Source organism: Bubalus kerabau, chromosome 14, assembly GCF_029407905.1.
Source record: "Bubalus kerabau isolate K-KA32 ecotype Philippines breed swamp buffalo chromosome 14, PCC_UOA_SB_1v2, whole genome shotgun sequence".
In the NCBI taxonomy this organism is placed as follows: Eukaryota; Metazoa; Chordata; class Mammalia; order Artiodactyla; family Bovidae; genus Bubalus; species Bubalus kerabau.
Genome location: NC_073637.1, coordinates 42,372,653 through 42,394,051, shown reverse-complemented (window position 1 = coordinate 42,394,051; position 21,399 = coordinate 42,372,653). Strand labels below are relative to the sequence as shown.

General features: G+C 40.1%; 1 long non-coding RNA gene across 1 annotated transcript; it reads right to left on the bottom strand.

Moving 5' to 3' along the window:
- Window positions 1-8,303: 8,303 nt before the first annotated feature.
- LOC129627235 (uncharacterized) lies at window positions 8,304-21,380 on the bottom strand. The gene is made up of 3 exons (XR_008702499.1): window positions 21,178-21,380; window positions 19,938-20,066; window positions 8,304-8,543 (listed from the first exon to the last, which is right to left on the bottom strand). It is a non-coding gene; the product is annotated as an uncharacterized LOC129627235 (long non-coding RNA).
- Between the last annotated feature and the right edge of the window lie 19 nt (window positions 21,381-21,399).

Below are 21,399 nucleotides of genomic sequence, written 5' to 3'. Positions count from 1 at the left end.
ATTCTGGAGTTGGAGAATGAGTGAAACTAGAACAGCTGGAATGCTTAGATCAAGCCATGACTGCAATCCACCCACCTCTCAAACGCATGACCAACAATTTCCCAAGTTAGTTTGTTTTCTGGTTCTCACCATTCAGGGAGTCATAATTAATACTTCAGACCTGGATCAAAAGCTGGTTTCTGATTCCAACTAGCTGGGCAATCATGAGGAAACCATTCCTTCTTTCCTGGGTCTGAGCCTCCTTACCTGTAAAATGATTGAAATAAAATTGATGACTGGATCTTATCTATTCTAACATTCCATGATTCTATAATTCGATTATATAAAATGACTATTTCACACTGTATCCTAGTTTTGCTCAAAGATCATTTCTTTTCTAACCATTTTCCTGATTCTGTCTCTGTATTATTCCTACACAATGCAATCAACAGAGAAGAAAAGAAATGATGTACAAAAGGGAAACATAAGCTGTGATATTTTGAAGGATTTAGTTTTTGACTTGGCACTGTTTTCATAAGACTATGAACTGTAGGTAAGTTACTTAAATAAAACACACTCATTCTCCATAGAAACAATCCAAGTATGTTTCATTATAACTAAAGTTTATTTTAAATTTTTATCTAAACATAAAATCATAATAAAATATATACCAATTAGATTTTCATTCAGATAAGTTTATTAAACACTTATCCTGATGAAAAGATAATTTACATATCCTACAAACTGGGTATCCTCGGGTCTCATGCTTAGCACTTTGCTCTGCACATTAAACACTCAATAAATGTTTGTTAAATTAAATTAAAGGAGTTGCTTTAACTGCAGCTCACATGCCCTTCCATGATTAATGAATCATCACTAAGTGAGAAATTAATGAGTGTGCTCTGCACATCAGGAAAAAAAAATGTGTTCTGTTTGGGAGAGGGACAAAATTTCACAGCAGGGGAAGGAGAGTGGCAACTGCAGGAATTAACAAGAAAAGAAGCTTGCAATTACCGCTACTGACATGTGGATAAACTCAAAATAGCTGCCAAAATCACTACCTGTGAGCTGTCGTACACTGTAGTTTCAGATTAATCAAGACTTCACAAAAGCCTTCTCTGTACAATGCAAAAGGAACAAAGGATGGAAAAATCTATCCAAGATAGCAGCAAGGCAGAGACAACTCTGAAGTTTAGATTTCTCATTGCCGCCATGTTTCTAGGCCCTCTGACCATATTTTTCTTCCTGCTTCCCATAATCAAAGAACCAGAGCACACAGAGCATATCAGACCAACCAGAATGAATGAAAAGATGAGGCAAATGAAGATGAATGCCAAAGCAGGAAAAGGGAGTAATTCTGATTCCACATGTGGTATGTCAGGGGATTAACAGCAAATCTAAGTGATCAGGCAATACATGGCAGGAAGATCCCAACAGCTAAATGTGGGGCATGATTATTAGTGGGAAGCACATGCAGGCGATCAGAAGTCTGAATAAGCAAGCAAACGGGAAAGGAGACAGAGAGATCCAGAAGCCTGGTATTAGGTAGAATTGGGTAAGATTCAGGGAGAAGAACAAGTCATGGAGAAATTAAGCAGGAGACTGGGAAAGGGCACATTTGTGTTCAAAGGCTTTACAACACCCCTTATTGCAACTAGGGCACAAGCAAGGGGCCAGTTCTTTCATATGGGATGGCCTGACACTAAGTCAGCAAGTTACTGTTGCAAGCCTCATTAATATTTCTTAACTATGAACAGAATTGGTCTTGGGCCTGGATCAGTGTAAGCATGATGAAGACAGTGGGTGCCAAGTGTCTATCAGAGAGGGAACATTTCACTAGTGCCATTTCCCTTTTTATGTTCTTCAATTATTTGATTTGGGAGCCAGATGGGGAAAAAATCACACAACTGAAACAGCCGCTGTACTTCGGCACCATATAGCCATTCCCTCCCATTTGACCACTTGGCTTTGTAGCCTAGCTTTTCCATTATTTGTTTGGCTCCTAATGATAGCACTAAGCTCTGATGAAATATTAAGTGCTGTGAATAGACACTACACACAGAATTGGCAGCCTTGGAAAATAATGAGTAGATTTAATGAAAGGAAGAAATAGGCAAAAAAAAAAAGACCCTGGATTTCAGAATTCTGGCAAAGCAACTCCAGGGCCCTCTCATTGCACTTAAGTAGCTCCACATATAGGAAGGAGGCCATTCTTCCTTCTCATTGCTGCTGAATTTGGTAACTCAAGATGAAAGATTGGTTTTCATTCAGAATAATTAGGTGATTACTGGTTAGAAACTTAAACCAATGATTCCTCTCCTAGTTTTCTATTCCCCAATTTTTCACTAATATCCCCTGACCCTCCTTCCTTTTTAAATCTGATAAAATACAGTGTTCAATAATTTCCTCTGGAAGACTGTCCTTCCTTGGTATCAGTAACCAACAAACACATGTAGCTGCACTTTTTTGGTCAAAGGATGAATGGGGGTAGAATACAGTTTTCAGATTTGACATTGACTACCATTGACATTACAATATAAGAGCAATTAAATATCATTGAAAAATAGAATAATGATCAATTGAGCCAAATTCCTCCTACCTCTGTCAATTAATAATAGTCTAAGAAGTTCCTCCTTTGCTACAAAGTTACACACACCCACAGCAACCTTCACATAGTCAGGAACTTTTTAATATTTAAAGCTTAAAACTATGTGAACTAGTTTTCTTCCACTATAATGTGATTGGCTTATTCTTTGTTGTAAGATACAGTCATCTTAACATTTTTAAGGGTTATAATTTTTATTGTTCCTTGATTAGGACACGATACTATCATGAGGATTTGATTAAAATGATTATGACATATGTTAATTTTATGACTCTCAACTCTAAAAGAGTGATGTGGAAATTTAAATCCACAATTTAAAGAAAAATATAGACTTGATATGGGATGAAAGAAAACTTGTTAAATTTTACATCAAAATAACTGCTAAAGAGAAATGATGAACACATAATATAGGATGTTGTAACAATTAGGGTTCACTCTTGCCAAAAGGTTATTTTCTCCATTTATGATTTTAGGTTTTACAATGTAATCATCAAACCAGTAATAGCTAATCAGGGCATTAAATAAAGTTAAAATGTTTTACCAGCCTTATAAACATTTGCGCTGCTAGATTTTTTCACTAGTTGAAAGCAACAGCCTGTTAGGTAGCTGAATCTAGAGTATGTTAGAATTGTGCAATATGCTGTTTCAAAGAAACATCTGACTTAGCTAAGAACATGCTTTTGATTTATTAGTTGACTTCTGTGCAGACATATGTGATTTCTTGATTCCTTTATTCGTGACACACTTTTGATGCAATCAACCCTCATGTTCTCTTCTTTTCTTTGAGTCCTGGGAGAAAATACAACCAATCATTAAAGAAATGTAGTAGAGTAACAGCCCTCTCTTGAACATGATTTTCTTTTTTTTTCCTGCTGTTTTAAAAAAATATATATATTTTTGAAAAGAGAAAATAAGTGAAGTGATTTAATGGTGAACTCTGCACATTTTCAAATTTGGGCTCCATCGATTAGTAAATTTTGATATTGGAAATGAGAGAGTGATAAATTCCTCTTGCTTGTATACTAGTTTGTTTTTTAAATAAAAACAGAGTTTTGTCATATCTTCCTGTACCTGGAATTCCAAAATAAAAATGGAATTTGAAAGATCAGGCAGGCAATTGATCTATGTTTCAGATGCAAGTGGCAAGCCCAACAGTAACAGCAAAAGAAATGTATTTTGAGTTAATACTTATGAAATATATGCTACATGCATTTTACTTGGATTATCACAGGTAATATTCCAAATAATCTATAATTCAAATTTTAGCCTTAACCTCATTTTGCAGTTAAAGTAACTAAGTTTAAAATGTAGATTACTGCCCAACGTCACAGGGTTAGTTAGCTACAGAGCCTTGATTCAAACATAGACCACTTTGCTTCATGATTTGCAATAGTAAGTAATTATCTCTCTCTTGTCAACTTTAAAACGTGCAAAATCATCTAGACTCTCTTACCTTTTGTTTCCTAATCCCTAAAACTTAAATAATATTATCTACCTCTTCAGACATTAGGGAAAAATAAGTCAATTTAAAAATAAACATGTGGGACTTCCTTGGTGGTCCAGTGGTTAAGAATCTGCCAGTAACACAGGGGACACAGATTCGATCCCTGGTTGGGGACATGCCTAGGGGCATCTAAGCCCCCGACTACTGAGTCTCACACTCTAGAACCTGTGCTCTGCAACAAGGGAAGCCACCACAAAAAGAAGCCTGAGCACTGCGTGTAGAGAAAGTCCACACACCTCAGCAAAGACTCAACACAGCCAAAGAAAAGTGTTAAGGGCTGAGAGCAGTGAGGCATAGACTTATACGGATCTGAGGAAACCATAAAGACTTCTCTTTTCCAAAATGAAATTTTCTGAATGATTTGCCTAGATAGTTTTACAACTATCCTGCATCACCCCGTTATTTTAGAATGAGGGCTAGAACCCAGGTGACTAACCAACTATATTCTTTTGCCAACTACCTTGAAATGGAGTCTGATAATGGTCATCATCGCTGGCCTGCATCTCTCTCCAGTACATTCCTGGTAGTTTTAACATACAGTCAGTCCTCTCTCAGCTCTGTCGTGGGATATAATCTCATGATGGGTTTTGTGGGTTTTCCTTAATATATCCACTCCAACATGCCCACTTCTCTCAAGCATAATTTTTCCCTTCATCCACCATCAGCCAGGTCAACTCAGGCATTCCTAACTTACTGAGAGTTGGACATTGTTTTTCTAGGTTTCCAAAAGCCACCACAGCAGCATATGTGCCCCATGACTACAGTCTTTTCTAGGGTGTTAATCCTTATTTCCCAAGAAAGTGCCCCCAGGTTAATACATTCTTGCTTATTCAGGCTTACATTTTGGTCTGTTGACCAAGCAGTTTTAAAAATCCAATCTGTAGTTATTGGCTTGGCAGTCAGAAGAGATGAATGAGGGCTGAATCTGACCAGGGTACCAGTTGACCTGAGGATAGAGTCTGTAGCATCTTCCAGCACAGCTGGAGTGCCAGCTGTTTGTATAGAAGGGCAGAGTGGCCGCCTCTGCATATCTGGAGGCTTCAGGGGGGCTGTAGAATCAATATCCTCAGGGACACCCAGAGAGCCCTGTCCTACCTCGCAGAATTCCTAGTTTTCCTTCTAGGACTCTGACCTTTGCAGGGCATATCTGCCTCGGCCGAGGGTCCAAACATCTCAGCAACCCTCCTAATTAATTCTCCTCTCTACCATTTGACTATACCTGCCCTTTAACTATGCTGAAACCAGCCAGGGTCTCCAGTTTTTACACTTAACACTTAACCATTTGTTAATGGTAGGCCATTTTTCATCATCATTCAGCAGGGCTTCATTTCAGTAGGGCAGTAGTCAGCCAACTCCACTGCCTTTGTAGGCACGGTGGCCTTTTTGATCACTTGTGACTACACTTAACAGTCCCAGGCCAATCTCTTACATTAAAAAAAATATATTATTAATATTATTTATTACTTATTTATTTATTGAGGTACAGCTGCTTTAATGGGAGAAGGCAAAGGCACCCCACTCCAGTACTCTTGTCTGGAAAATCCCATGGATAGAGGAGCCTGGTAGGCTGCAGTCCATGGGGTTGTGAAGAGTCGGACACGACTGAGCGACTTCACTTTCACTTTTCACTTTCATGCGTTGGAGAAGGAAATGGCAACCCACTCCAGTGTTCTTGCCTGGAGAATCCCAGGGACGGGGGAGCCTGGTCGGCTGCCATCTATGGGGTCGCACAGAGTCGGACACAACTGAAGCGACTTAGCAGCAGCAGCAGCAGATGCTGCTTTAACAACGTTGGGTTAGTTTCTGCTGTACCATGAAGTGAATCAGCTATATGTATACATATATCCCCTCTCTCCCACATGCTACCCCTCTAAGTTACCATAGAGCACTGAGCTGAGTCCCCTATGCTGTACAGCAGATTTACACTAGCCATCTATTTTACACATGACAGTATACATACATCTATCCCAATCTTTAGCATGATGTTTGGGATGTTTGGGGTTAACTTGAAAAAGTGGTTTTAGTTCAACTCAGCTTCCGTCTCATCTAATGGCCCAAAGCTAGGCTTACTTCAGGCATACAACCTGTGCAGAGCCTTGCCCTCAAAAAACTCTGCTATTGCCATCATGAAATTCTCCAAAATCTCATTTTTGCACTTGTGTTTTTTAAGCAAAGTCCCTCCCATGGTACAATGGAGCATACACATGAGCAAAGGAGACACAAGCAAAATGCATGTCAGTTTGCACTGTCCCTTACCTCCCAATTCACACATAGTGTTTGTGTGTCCATGTGCACTGGATTCCAGGGGACCCACCATAAGTGAAAGTTGAGAGAGATGCAAATCAAGGGCACAGTAAGTTTGTTGCTTCTACAACTGAACCCACAGAGGATACACTTCCTATTTGAAACAGAATTGCTTCTAAAAGAAAGAAAAGCAGTGGTGTTATAAGAAACATGAACCGAGGAATTTTATCATATCCTTTCTTACTCATATTAATTTCAGTTATTAATGAACTTGGGCTTCCCTGGTAGCTCACCTGGAAAAGAATCCACCTGCAATGCAGGAGACCCCAGTTCCAATCCTGGGTTGGGAGGATCTCCTGGAGAAGGGCTAGGTTACCACTTCAGTATTCTTGCCTAGAGAATTCCATGGACAGAGGAGCCTGATGGGGTCACAGAGTCAGACACAACCAAGCAGGCTACTTCCTTCCTATTGATGAACTATTTTACATTAAAAATTATAACACAGAAGGAGTGGGGAAAAAAAAAACCAGGACAACTCACATTCCCTTCAGTCCTTCCTATTCATCAGTAAGCCAGAAGGAGAAAGTGTTGGTGAAATGTGCATGTCAAGCAGTGAAATAAAAACAGTTGAATTAGTTTTATGCAGAGTTTCCACTGTTCTGGTAAGAAAGGAAAAAAAAAGATATTCAGGTACAAGTTACAAAAAATCACTGTATGATTTTGGTGATTCCACATAAAAGTTAAATGCTTTTCTATTTGCCCTGAAAATAGACATTGCACAACACAAAGATGAATGGCAAATTCATGCTAATAATTTCAATTTTTAATTTTTCTTTACTTAGGACAACATTCACTGGCAGATGAAAAATTCCATGACAAGGGGGAAACCATGAAAGAAGGGAGAGGCTTTATATTTTAGTATCGTTAATCCTATTTTTTTCCTACTTTTTGTACAAGAGGCCCCACATTTTTTTGGACTGAGTTCTATGAATTATGGAGCCAGAGCTGGCTGCAAGCTAGTTCTTCCCATCTCACTCATTTATTGTTGAGTGATTAAGTGAAAAACAGGATTTGGCTACAGTTGCTCAAGCCCCAAACTAGGGCTCCAGACCTCGAAATGAAGGGCTGCTGAGGTCCAGGCTGACTTGTGGAGAGGAAGTACAGCATGATAATAGAGAGCACTGATGCCAGAGTCAGGAGTCAGGGTGCCTGAGTGCAAATTCAGACCTGGTGCCTTGATGATCTGGGACAAGTTACTTAATCACTCTGCCTCACTTTCTTCATCTGTAAAATGGGACTGTGATCATCACAATGCCTGCTACATACATGGTGTTGTTTTGGACATGAAGTGGACCAATACCTATAAAACACTTAGTGTCTGGAAAATAGTGGGTACTACTTTGCCAACAAAGGTCCGTCTAGTCAAGGCTATGGTTTTTCCTGTGGTCATGTATGGATGTGAGAGTTGGACTGTGAAGACGGCTGAGTGCCGAAGAACTGATGCTTTTGAACTGTGGTGTTGAGAAGACTCTTGAGAGTCCCTTGGACTGCAAGGAGATTCAACCAGTCCATTCTGAAGGAGATCAGCCCTGGGATTTCTTTGGAAGGAATGATGCTGAAGCTGAAACTCCAGTACTTTGGCCACCTCATGCGAAGAGTTGACTCATTGGAAAAGACTCTGATGCTGGGAGGGATTGGGGGCAGGAGGAAAAGGGGACAACAGAGGATGAGATGGCTGGATGGCATCACTGACTCGATGGACATGAGTCTGAGTGAACTCCGGGAGTTGGTGATGGACAGGGAGGCCTGGCGTGCTGCGATTCATGGGGTCGCAAAGAGTCAGACATGACTGAGTGACTGAACTGAACTGAACTGATATAAGCATTAGCCATTAATATTATTTCATAAAATAGAAGGAAATGGTCTAACCTTAATCAGAAATAAAACCACCGATACTTTATTATAAATTAGTACTTTATTATAGATGTGCTTTGCTTGCTTGCTCAGTCGTTCAGTTGTGTCTGAATCTTTGCTACTTTGTGGACTGTAGCACACCACGCGCCTCTGTCTATGGAATTTTCCAGGCAAGAATGGTGGAGAGGGTTGCCATTTCCTTTTCCAGGGGATCTTCCTGACCAGGGATCAAGCCTGTTGTCTCATGTCTCCTGCATTGCCCGGCGAATTCTTTACCACTGAGCCACCTAGAAAGCCCTTATGATAGATCAGCATTATTTAAAAAAAATTATACATGACAAGACAGAAATATTTACCTTCACTAAACACTACTCAAATGTACATGGTTATAGTATAAGATTTTGATAGGTGAGCAGGGATCGATCCATCCCCCCAAAATTATCATTTTCTAGTCATCTTAAGCTCATGAATAACATGCTGAGACACTGCTTCAGGTAGTCAGCCCATGATAGCCAAATTGCATTATTGCTATATCATGTTTGAGCTACAATTACTGGGAATAAGAAGGATGTTATAAAATTGTATTTCCTAAATGATATGTTTATTTGATAATTCACAAACCACATAGAAAAAAATCACTCAGGACAAAGCTGCTGCTGCTGCTAAGTCGCTTCAGTCATGTCTGACTCTGTGTGACCCCATAGGCGGCAGCCCACCAGGCTCCCCTGTCCCTGGGATTTTCCAGGCAAGAACACTGGAGTGGGTTGCCATTTCCTTCTCCAATGCATGAAAGTGAAAAGTGAAAGTGAAGTCATTCAGTCGTATCCGACTCTTCACGACCCCATGGACTGCAGCCCACCAGGCTCCTCCGTCCATGGGATTTTCCAGGCAAGAGTACTGGAGTGGGTTGCCATCGCCTTCTCCACAGGACAAAGCTAGCTGAAACTAATTTGCCTTAATGTATTCTAGAAACTCACCAATGTTTGGATGTTCCAGGCACATAGATCGTACATTATATTGGTGTAACACCACTTGGAAGGCTCAATACTACAGAGAATAGAGTCTGAACTTAGACAGAACTGGAAAGTAATGTGTATAATTATAAAGGCCTAAATTCTCATTTCTCTAAATAGCTATGAAACTCTTTCATGTTCCAAATCCCTTTGGAAGCACATGAATGTAAGAAGGAAATAAGTACCCAACCTCAATAATTAAAAATACCATGACAATCTTTATCTTTTAAGAAAGCTTTGCATGCTGGGAAGAAAAAGATTTCAACCTGCTTCTAAGTATAATAATCTTTAATTGAACAAAGTGCTCACAAAATTATTTTATTAGAAAAGCAAAGCATACATTTTTCCCTTTTTGGTTAAACCCATTCTCCTGCAGAATGTCCTGGGGTTTTTTATTCTTTCATTCCTGTTCATATGTTTGTTTCTTAATGGTTTTTCTCTTCTCCTAGCACCTAAAGGCAGGTGCCTTGTCATAGGTGTTTTTATCCTTCCAGAGCGACTAGCATAGCACTGTATATACAGTAAAAATCTTGTGTCACTGATTGTCACTGGATTAGGGAAACTTGGTAGAATATTACTAAAGATAACAAGGATAATTTTTAAATGATAGAATTTAAAAGGAGTAAATATAAAAGTCATATACTTTACATTGTTGTTCTGTAATGATGGCTAAAAAGAACACCTCAAAGTTATTCAATTTAAGTTGACACCAGCAAGAGCAAGCCTTACATTCACTTTGGGCTACATTTCTCTTCAGCAGTTCTTGGAATCAAAGTAGATAAACCTAAGCTTCTACAATTCTGGATAATATCAAAGCCCAGCTAAGTAGCACTAACTTTCAACATTTATTTACCTTGGTTTTGGGTCTAATCCAAAATATCTACAAGCATGTGGCAATTTACTCTAAACACCGTAGAAATTTAGAACTAAAATAGTCCTCAAAAGTTATCTTACCCATACTCTTCAACATCACTGGGACCATCAAGAATACTGCCATTTGCCTAAGAGCACTCAGCTCAATATACATGGTGGACATAAGTGATCCTGTCTCCTTAACACTAAATTCAGTTCTTGTAATTCCACAGCTCACCTTTACCCAACTTATAGGGGATTCCTATGACCCAGAGACAATCAGGAGAAATGTTTAGTTATTAGAGCCTTCAAAAATGAGTCACAGAAAGAACAAAGCCCTAATCCAGAAATTCAAGAAAAATTGGGACTTTCGGATGCTTTCCAGACTTCTTAGAAATTATGTGAAATTTGAACTCACCTATATAAACCTTTATTCCCTACATTTTTGAGCGAGACAAGAATATTGCCTGCAGGCCAGTCCAAATTTCTCATGTAATGAGTACATAGCTCTTGTTCGGAACAGCTTATCGTGGTTTCAGAGACTTCTTTTGGAAGAAATTCCCTGCCTCTCAGGCTCACTGCAATCCTCTTGGGTTGGAAGCTGGAGGGCTGGATGGATGCTGAGTTTGCTAAGGTGATTGGTGTCAGGGTAAATTATTGCCATATATATTTTTCTCTTTTCCTCACCAACTTCCTCTGTTATAACAGTAAGATGGTGCATGCTAAGTTGCTCCAGTCATGTCTGACTCTTTGCGACCCTATGGACCATAGCTCCCTAGGGTCCTCTGTCCATGGGATTCTCCAGGCAAGAATATTGGAGTAGGTTGCCATTCCATTCTCCAGGGAAGCTTCCCATTCCTGGGATCAAACCTTCCATCTTAGGTCTCTGGCATTGGCAGGAGGGTTCTTTACCACTAGCGCCACCTGGGAAGCCAAGATATACAGTACAAATATGTAAATACATACAGAAAAGAGAGATATTTTACAAGGAAATGACTTCCAACTTATTTCTGTAGCACTGGTAGCCCTTGAGATGGAAGGAGTATCATCTCCTAAATTATGAGATCAAAAATAACCAGAAAAGGAGACAAATTTAGGACTTAGCCTCTCTTATGCATGTAATTATGTTACTGCAGAAAACACAGACACAGAAAAGATGAATTCAAAAATATATGGAGACAGCATGGAAACCCAAGTGTTTAAATGTAGCATTGGGGTGAAACTGTAGTCATGCAAAATTGGCCTTTAGAATCTTAATCCATTAAAACCAAAAGGAATCTTTGAGGATATGTCAAACAGATGAGAGAATAAGAAATCAATGCTCATGACAGTTAAGAGACCTTCCAAAGGTCATAAAGAGACCTTCCAAAGATTATACGATTGTCAGGCAAACTAGAGTCAGACCTCTGTAGGTATATCATATTTGTAATCGTCTGCTTAATACTGTTGTGAAGCAGAAGTTCAACCCCTAAATTTGAGAATCAAAATAGACACTGCTTGAATCTATGGACTGGAGAGTTTTGAGACAAGTCAAGGGCACAAGAGGCTAAGGGAAAGGGGATTACATATTTTCCTTTTGTCATTATTCAATGAGCTCTCCATTCCTCCATGGCCATGGCTTTTGGCTAGGTACGAGCTGTGGAAACATTTTTCCTGGATTCATCTATTCCCTGGAAAGGAAACTCAATCTGGCTTAAGAGAAAAAGTTCCTCTCCAAGTAATGATAAATTGTCTAAATTGAAAGCTCACACCATAAACAAATTTGAACAGTACAGACATCTTACAAAATTAAATTTCCATCTAGGGCACTTGAATGATGTTTTGAGAAAAAGGATAATATTTTAAGCCCTGCTCATATGAATGCCTTACATAGTACTGTTTTCAAGGTCCACTCCCAGGTAACTAAACACACAACCATAACTTTTTTTAATTTCTCTAGGCTCTGTTTTTAGTGAAATGCTTGATGTGCTTTGAATGTAACCACCAACAGTATTGTTTTTACAAGGAAATAAAAAGGTCTACAAATTTTGATATCCTTGCAGTTTTACTGAAACTAAATACAAGCTGAACACATCTTTGAATGTGTTAAGAAATTTAACCACATGAAATGCTCTGTGTATATTTCTATTTTTCTTTTGCACTTCATGTTAATTAAATTTCATATTTTCATACAACACATACAATCAGATTTTCTATTTCAAATTCACCAGAATATCCTCTCTCTAACAGTTTTGCAGTATAGTTTAAACTAAGAGGTACTTGATTTAAGCTACTATCAAAAAAAAAAAACAAAAAACTCAAGAGCTAGTTTTTTTTTATTAAAAATATTCAAAATCTTTCACAGAACTATAACCAAGTTCCAAACTACATAAGTTTATCTCCCACTAGCTGAGCTCCAGACACACTGTGAGGTGATGTTTTCTTGTCTGTGTCTCATGCTTTTCCAACTTTTTGCTCAGCTGATAGACTCCTTCCTCTAAGAGCCACGCACCTAAATTCCACCCAGCATTTGAAAGTCAGATCAGATGCCGCCCTGGCACCCCAGCATTTCCTAGATCAGGATTAAGCTCATTTCCCTGTGAACTCAGAGTGCTGCCCTTTCTTCCTGCCACACCCATCACCTTTGCCTTAGATCATGGATCTTTAGGGAACAATTTATTATAGTAGTTCAGAGAGAAAACTCTAGTCACACAGCCTGGGTTCAAATCTTGCCAATATGTTGTTACTCAACTGGGGATCTTGGGCATGTCCTTTATTTAACCTCCCTTAGCTCTAATTCCATTACTTATAAAATGGAGATAATTATAATTAATACCTATCTTATGGGGTTTCCCTGGTGACTCAGTGGTTAAAAATCCACCTACAATGCAGGAGACACAAGAGGAACTTCAGGTGGGTTGGGGAGATCCCCTGGGTAAGGAAATGACAACTCGTTCTAGTATTTTTCCCTGGGAAATCCCATGAACAGAGGAACCTGGCATGCTACAGTCCATAAGGTCGCAAGAGTCAGAGACAACTTAGCAATTAAACAACAAAAAACAACAATCTTACAAGCTGTTGCATTTAAAAAAAAAACTCAGCAGTGACCACAAGACTGGAAAAGGTCAGTTTTCATTCCAATCCCAAAGAAAGGCAATGCCAAAGAATGCTCAAACTACCACACAATTGCATTCATCTCACATGCTAGTTAAGTAATGCTCAAAATTCTCCAAGCCAGCCTTCAACAGTACATGAACCATGACCCTCAAGATGTTCAAGCTAGATTTAGAAAAGAGGAAACGGAGATCAAATTGCCAACATCCGTTGGATCATCAAAAAAGCAAAAGAGTTCCAGAAAAACATCTACTTCTGTTTTATTGACTATGCCAAAGCCTTTGACTGTGTGGATCACAAAAAACTGGAAAATTCTGAAAGAGATGGGAATACCAGACCACCTGACCTGCCTCTTGAGAAATCTGTATGCAGGTCAGGAAAAAATAGCTAGAATAGGACATGGAACAACAGACTGGTTCCAAATAGGGAAAGGAGTATGTCAAGTCTGTATATTGTCACCCTGCTTATTTAACTTATATGCAGAGTACATCATGAGAAATGCTGGGCTGGAAGATGCACAAGCTGGAATCAAGATTTGTGGGAGAAATATCAATAACCTCAGATATGCAGATGACACCACCCTTATGGCAGAAAGTGAAGAAGAACTAAAGAGACTCTTGATGAAAGTGAAAGAAGAGAGTGAAAAAGTTGGCTTAAAACTCAACATTCAGAAAACTAAGAATATGGCATCTAGTCCCATCACTTCATGGCAAATAAATGGGGAAACAGTGTTTCAGTGTCAGACTTTATTTTGGGGGACTCCAAAATCACTGCAGATGGTGATTGCAGCCATGAAACTAAAAGATGCTTGCTTCTTGGAAGAAAAGTTATGACCAACCTAAACAGCATATAAAAAGCAGAGACATTACTTTGCCAACAAAGGTCCATCTAGTCAAAGCTATGGTTTTTCCAGTAGTCATGTATGGATGTGAGAGCTGGACTGTTAAGAAAGCTGAGCGCTGAAGAATTGATGCTTTTGAACTGTGGTGTTGGAGAAGACTCTTAAGAGTCCCTTGGACTGCAAGGAGATTCAACCAGTCAATTCTAAAGGAAATTAGTCCTGAATATTCATTGGAAGGACTGATGTTGAAGCTGAAACTCCAATACTTTGGCCACCTGATGTGAAGACCTGACTCATTTGAAAAGACCATAATGTTGGGAAGGATTGAAGGCAGGAGAAGGGCTCAACAGAGGATGAGATGGTTGGTTGGCATCACCGACTCAATGGACATGAGTTTGAGTAAACTCTGGGAGTTGTTGATGGACAGGGAGGCCTGGAGTGCTGCAGTCCATGGGTTTGCAAAGAATTTGACATGACTGAGCTACTGAACTGAACTGATATTTATAAATATAATTTGGAAAGGTGCCTTATATCCTAGTAGGCATTCAAAAAATGTAAATTACTACTAATATTCTAATTTTATTATTATTATCATCATTGTTTTCAGTAGAAAGAGCTTTGATTAATAACTAGGAAACCTACAAAGTTGCCTTTCATTCCAAGTGTTTTAGTTACACATTTGTACTGAAATAGCATTAATATATTAGTCCCTGGTAGCTCAGATGGTAAAGAATCTTCCTGCAATGCAGGAGACCCCAGTTTGATCTCTGGGTCAGGAAGATCCCCTGGAGAAGGGAATGGCAACCCACTCCAATATTCTTTCCTGGAGAATCCCATGGACAGAGGAGCCTGGTAGGCTACAATCCATGGGGTCACAAAGATTCAGACATGACTGAGTACACACACAGACACACGTTAGCTGTCTACTGCTGTGTAACAAGTTACCTCCAAATGTAATGGCTTTAAAAATTATTATCTCATAATTCTATGGATCAGGAATCTGGGTGAGGTTTAGCAGTGTCCTTTGGCTCAAGATCTCTCACAAGGCTGAGATGAAGGTGTTCACTGGGGCTGCAGGCATCTCAAAGCTCAACCAGAGAAAGGTCCACTTCTAAGTACTAGAAGTACTTAGAAGTACTAAGATCTAGTCTTTGGTAGGACTCAGTTCCTAGCAAGCTACTGGACTCAGGACCTTGGTTCCTTTCTGGCTTTTGGCCAGGTGCTGTCCTTAGTTCCTTGGCCTCTTTACAGGGCAACATACAACATCACAACTTTACTCATCAAAATATATTTTATATATTTTTAAGATATTAAAAATCATTGAAAGTTTAAAAATCTCTAGTTAAATATCACAATTACAAAACACTGTGGTATTTTTTATCACTGTATTATAAGGACATTAGCTATTATCAGGGCTTCCCTTGTAGCTCAGCTGGTAAAGAATCTACCTGCGATGCAGGAGACCGAGGTTCGATTTCTGGGTTGGGAAGATTCCCTGGAGAAGGAAATGGCAACCCACTCAAGTATTCTAGCTTGGAGAATCCCATGGACAGAGGAGCCTGGTGGGCTACAAGAGTAATAAAAACATAAACTATCATAATTTTACTTAACCAACACTTACAAAATATTTACTATGTGGTAGATGCTATTGTAAACACTTCATAAACATGAACTCATTTGGCTCTATTAACCCAAAGAGATAGTTATATTGTTATCATCCCTGTTTTACAAAGCATAGACTCAAGGTTCATAGTGAACTGGTAGTAAGTGGCAGAGTCAGAATTCAAAGCCAAACACTGACTCCAGAGTCCATGCTGTTAACCACCAGTTATGTAGCTTCTAAAGTCAGGACCTTATATAGTCTCAATAAACACATTTGGGGATTTAAGCAGCATTGTTTCAATTGTATGTATGTGGGGTTATTTTTCTTTATTCATTCATTCACAATGACTAAGCACCTTCTACCTCTTGGGCACCCAGGTAAAGAGAAATAATACCACAAACCTCCCCTTAAAGAGTTCACAGTTCAGAGACAACAGACAGACATGTAAATAGGCAGTAACAAAATAATGGAATAAATTCATGCAAGCAAAAGCATCTCTTAATCCCTATCAATGTGTTCATGATTTAGAAGGCAAGAAGAAAGTTCTTAAATAAGCATACCTTGAATGCAACAGTAGAAGCACTTAGTCAGTGTTAAGAGATGTAAGGAAAGGAATAGTATTTGCAGGAATGGGGTCTGGAAAAGACAATCAAGGGTTTGAAGGAGGACAGTAATGTGGAGTTTTGTATTTTAGAAAGACTATTCTGGTGAACAGGGAGGAGAGTAATAAAAGTTTGAAGGGTGGTAAGACTGGAGGCCATGAATTTGTTGGGGATGACTTAAAGTGCAGAAAGCATGACAGTTTGAATTGAAGCAATGGCAGCAAAGATTATTGGAAGAGGGGGTAGGTTTGGAGTGGTATATTAGCACCATGTCTCCTCCAGGAACAATTGCAAAAGAAAATCGAAGTTAGAAATGGGGGCTGTGTAAACACCGGGCAGCACACGGTACTTGGAGTTTGAGTCCTGGTGCCTTTCTAAGGAATTTGTATGTTAACCTGGGGGAACTAGAGTCTGGACAAAGTGCCTAAAGTGTACAATAGCGTAACACCTGATTGGAAAAAGTAACATTGCCAGAACGATGGCAGCTGGGTTGGATCGGAGAGTAATTATCGACTGGGGAAGGAGAAAACAGTGTGGTCTTTGAAAAGGAAAAAGATTAACTTTCAGTTTTTATTTCATAAAGCGACTGAATTTTCATAAAGGAAACACTCCTTTTTACAATAAACTGCTGTTTTTAGAAGTTGAATTGTCATCAATAATTATAGCTGCAATAGCTCATGCAGAGGCACTGTTGTAAGTACATACTTTTATAGTGTCTCATTTAATCCTCAAGTGTTACTATGAATTCAGTTTGTTGTTAATTGAGACCCAGGGAGGTTAGGTAATTTGTCCAGGTCATCAAGTAACTGGTAAATATAGAATATAAATCCACACATGGTGATTCTAGAGCCTGAACTCATAGTCACTATATCTTTAAAGCATGGTTAGTAAATCCAAATGTTCAAAATTATTTCTTCTATGTTGTGGGTCAGGGCCTGCAGAGGCCCTGGAATCAGACAGACCATGTAGATTCAAATCCTCATTCCACCACTTAACAGCTATGAGAAGTAGGCAAGTCACTTTCCTACTCTATACCTGTTTGCTTATCTGTAAGTGGGGACAACAGCGCTTATCTCCTGGGGCATTTTTGAGGACTAAGAGTAAATGCAGAAAAGGGGTTTTGAATAGGGCCTGCTGCTGCTGCTAAGTCGCTTCAGTCGTGTCCGACTCTGTGCGACCCCATAGACGGCAGCCCACCAGGCTTCCCTGTCCCTGGGATTCTCTAGGCAAGAATACTGGAGTGGGTTGCCATTTCCTTCTCCAATGCGTGAAGGTGAAAACTGAAAGTGAAGTTGCTCAGTCCTGTCCGACTCTGAGCGACCCCATGGACTGCAGCCTACCGGGCTCCTCTGTCCATGGGATTTTCCAGGCAAGAGTACTGGAGTGGGGTGCCATCTCCTTCTCCGAGAATAGTGCCTGGAATATATGAAACATCCAGTAAAGTTTGTTGTTGTTTAGTTACTGTCATGTCCAACTCTTTGTGACCCCTTAAGTGCAGCACTCCAGGCTTTCCTGTCCTTCACTATCCCCTGGAGTTTGCTCACACTCGTGTCCGTTGAGTTGGTGATGCCATCCAACCATCTCATCCTTTATTGCCCCCTTCTCCTCCTGCCCTCAATCTTTCCTAGCATCAGGATCTTTTCCAGTGAGTCAGCTCTTCACATCAGGTGGCCAAAGTATTAGAACTTCAGCTTCAGCATCAGTCTACCTGTTATTATAAACATTGTTATTCTATCCTAAAGTACTAAGAGTACTGATAAGAAGTTATGGCTATACTGCATGGACCCAGTTTAGATCTGTGGTAGGCAGAATGACAAGAATAACAGTTTTCCCTGCTGCTTTTACTCTCATGGATACCCTGGATTTGTATATGTACCTTAATACATTTTCAAAATATTTCCAGAAAAAAAAAAAAGAAATTATGGTTATACTGCATGGACCCAATTAAGATCTATGGTAGGCAGAATAATGACCCCTAAAAATGCCCATGCCTTAATCCCTGGAACCCATGAATATGTCACTTCACGACAGCAAATGGGACTTGAAGGATGTGGTTAAGGTTGCAGACCTTGACATGGAGAGATTATCCTGGATTTTCTAGGTAGGCTCAACCTAACAGGAGGTTTACTGAACTTAAAGAAAAAGTAAGAGGAATCAGAAGGATGAGAGGATCTCAACCTACGACAGGTGACTGAAGATAGAGCAGGAGGGCCACAACCCAAGGAATGTGAAAGGCTTCTAGAAGCTGGGAACATCCCTCAGCTAATAGCTGGCAAGGAAACCAGGGGCCTCAATACTACCATAGCAAGCAACTGAATCTGGTCAACAATCTGAATAAACAAAAAAACCTGATTCTTCCCCAGATGCTCTAGAAAGGAACACAAACCCATGACACTTTGATTTTAGCCCAGGGAGACCCCAGTTGGACTTGGGACCACAGAACTGTAAGATGATACACTGGTGTTGTTTTGAGCCACTAACTTTGCAATAATTTGTTACAGCAGCAGTAGTAAACTAACATAAGATTTATGTTTACCTTTTTCCTAAAAGACTCAAATATATTGATTTAAGAACTTTGTAATATGCTAAAATAAATTTAGCTTTTTTAAGTCAGCAATTTTAAACTATGTTAGGGGCATAAATCAATGTCTCTTTTACATTTCTATTATTAAATTCCTTATAACCTAAAAGTTGCTGAAAGGCTAAAAGAAGGTATCATAAATAAGATGGTACTGTAATTTTTTCATCTTTTCTATTTAAAGGTGAATACTCAAATTTATTTTCTTTTTTAAGTTCTGAAAATTAACAGATGAATTAAGTATACTTTGATTTTTTACCAACATATTTTAAGCCCATATCTAGTCCTTATAAGACTCTTCATTAATACATGAGCAGTAATATATAAATACTGGGTTGAAGACAATTAATGTGTTGAATTTACCAAGGTAAAGCACTCACTCAAAGACAAAAGACACTATGACTTGGTTATTATGTACTTTTTCACTGTTTCTGAATTGATATTGGTTAGTTATGAGAGCGTAAGGGCGGTGTCTGAGTGTTCACCTTTATAACACTGCCTTGCAATACCCAGAGCCCTCAGCAGGCTTTGTTAAATAAATGAATGAAAAATAAATGTATTGGAAAAACTTACCTGAAACCTCACTGGAAAACTGAAAAAAGTTCACCATATCTAGAGGTTACATGATAAAACCCAGAAGCTATCTGAAACATTTTCAATAGAAATCTTAAATGTTCTATATGCTTTGCCCTAATAATCAGACTCCTTAAGACATAATTCAAATTTCTTGATAGCTTCATATCTTTTTATCATCAACTGATATCACGATATTTTCATGTGACATACATAAGGCTCCATGAATTAGAACTTGCATTCTGAAAATGTCCCCTATGTTAGTCTTTTTTTTTGGGGGGGAGGGTCCTATTTTCTCCTTTTCATAAAAATTAAGTGAAGCACAGATGTAGGCTCAACATGGTTACCTTCCTTTATAATTGCTACATGAAAGACTTGGTCGTCTTCAAAGAGCTTTTCTTACCCTCTAGAACAGCCCTACCCAACATCAATGTAAGAGGAGCCATATATGTAATTTTACATTTTCTGAAACATTTGCACGTTGACATGTAGCCAATGCAACAAATGAGGTAGTTTTCATTCTTTTCTTTTCTTACCTTTTATCTTAGAAATACAGTGTGCATCTTACACGCAAAGCAGACATCAATCCAGCCTACCCACGCTTCAGGTGGCTAGCAGCAACTAGTTGGCCAACTGGAGCTCTGGAGACACCATCCCTCCTGTACCTAAGAGAACTACATATCCTTTCAACTTGGAGCTCCTTTGCTGTTCAGTTGCTACTAGGTGTCTGACTTTTTTGCGACCTCATGGAGTGTCCATCAGGCTCCTTCTGTCCATGGGATTTCTCAGGCAAGAATACTGGAGTGGGTTGCCATGCCCTTCTCCAGAGGATCTTTCCCACCTAGGAATGGAAATTGCATCTCCTGCACTGGCAGGCGCATTCTGAGCCATCAGGGAAGCTAATCTCATTTACACTATTGGTTCCTGTAGTGGGAATTTTATTAATTCGAGAAACCATCACCATCTTCTTTTAGGCCTGATCTTTCTGATCTCCTTAATGTATGGAAGAGGACAAAATTCCAGGTATAAGTGATGCTAATTGTGTACCTTCAATGTAAAAACAAATTTGAACAATGTAAGACTTCATTGATAAATGTTCTTTTATCTTGTCCATAATGTTTAAATTCTCAATAACAACTGTTCCACGGGATAATTAATCAAACACTGCTTCTACAGCATGAGCTCTCCAATGTCTGTCAACACATTTATTGCAGGTCTGCGTACTCCTGGGTTCTGAGAAGGTGCAGCGGGGGGGGAGACATGCGCTCAAAAGCTTTTAAGACCTACTGAGTGCAGAGAGCTTGTACCCACATGACTTCATTCAAACCTTTGAGCAAACAAGCCAGACAGATAAGGCCATCCCTTTATTATAGGCAGAGGCGATTCTCAATGCCGGCTACACATAATTGCCTGATCAATGCTCAAAAAATACCTTCCCTCGGGCCCTTAGTACTAGAAATCCTGCCTCAGCTCCCCAGGGCTGGGGGACCCTACTGTCCGCGTTTCTAAAGGTCTGGGATGATTCACAACGACCCCGCGGCAGGGAGCTCAAGGTTCTGATTTGTGCGAGCGAGAAAGGGTCCAATTCGTAGGGCAAGGCCTCCCGGGCCGAGGCTTTGAAGGCCACCCGCCTCCCTGAGCCCGCAGAGGCAAACCAGCCATCCGCCCCTCCCGCCACGGCAGCCACGCGCTGCAAAAACTGCCCCAGCCCGGATGCTGCAGCTGCAGCCGGAGGCTCCCATCCCCACCCGGCCATCTCGCAGTGGGCCCTCCAACCTGGCGAGCGAAGAGCCCCCAAGACGCGGAGGCACCCCGCCGCCACTCGGCGGCACTCGTTCAGAGGCCGGCTGCCGTTGTCCGAAGGCAGGGAAAGCCCGGCCCTCCAGAGCCCTGGCTTCCCCGCGGCCCCTTGACCCGGTAGCCTCTCCACGCGCGGCCCCAGGACCCGGGCTGCCGGGTTCGCGCCTTTCCTGCCAATCAGATGCGGATTTCCCCCAC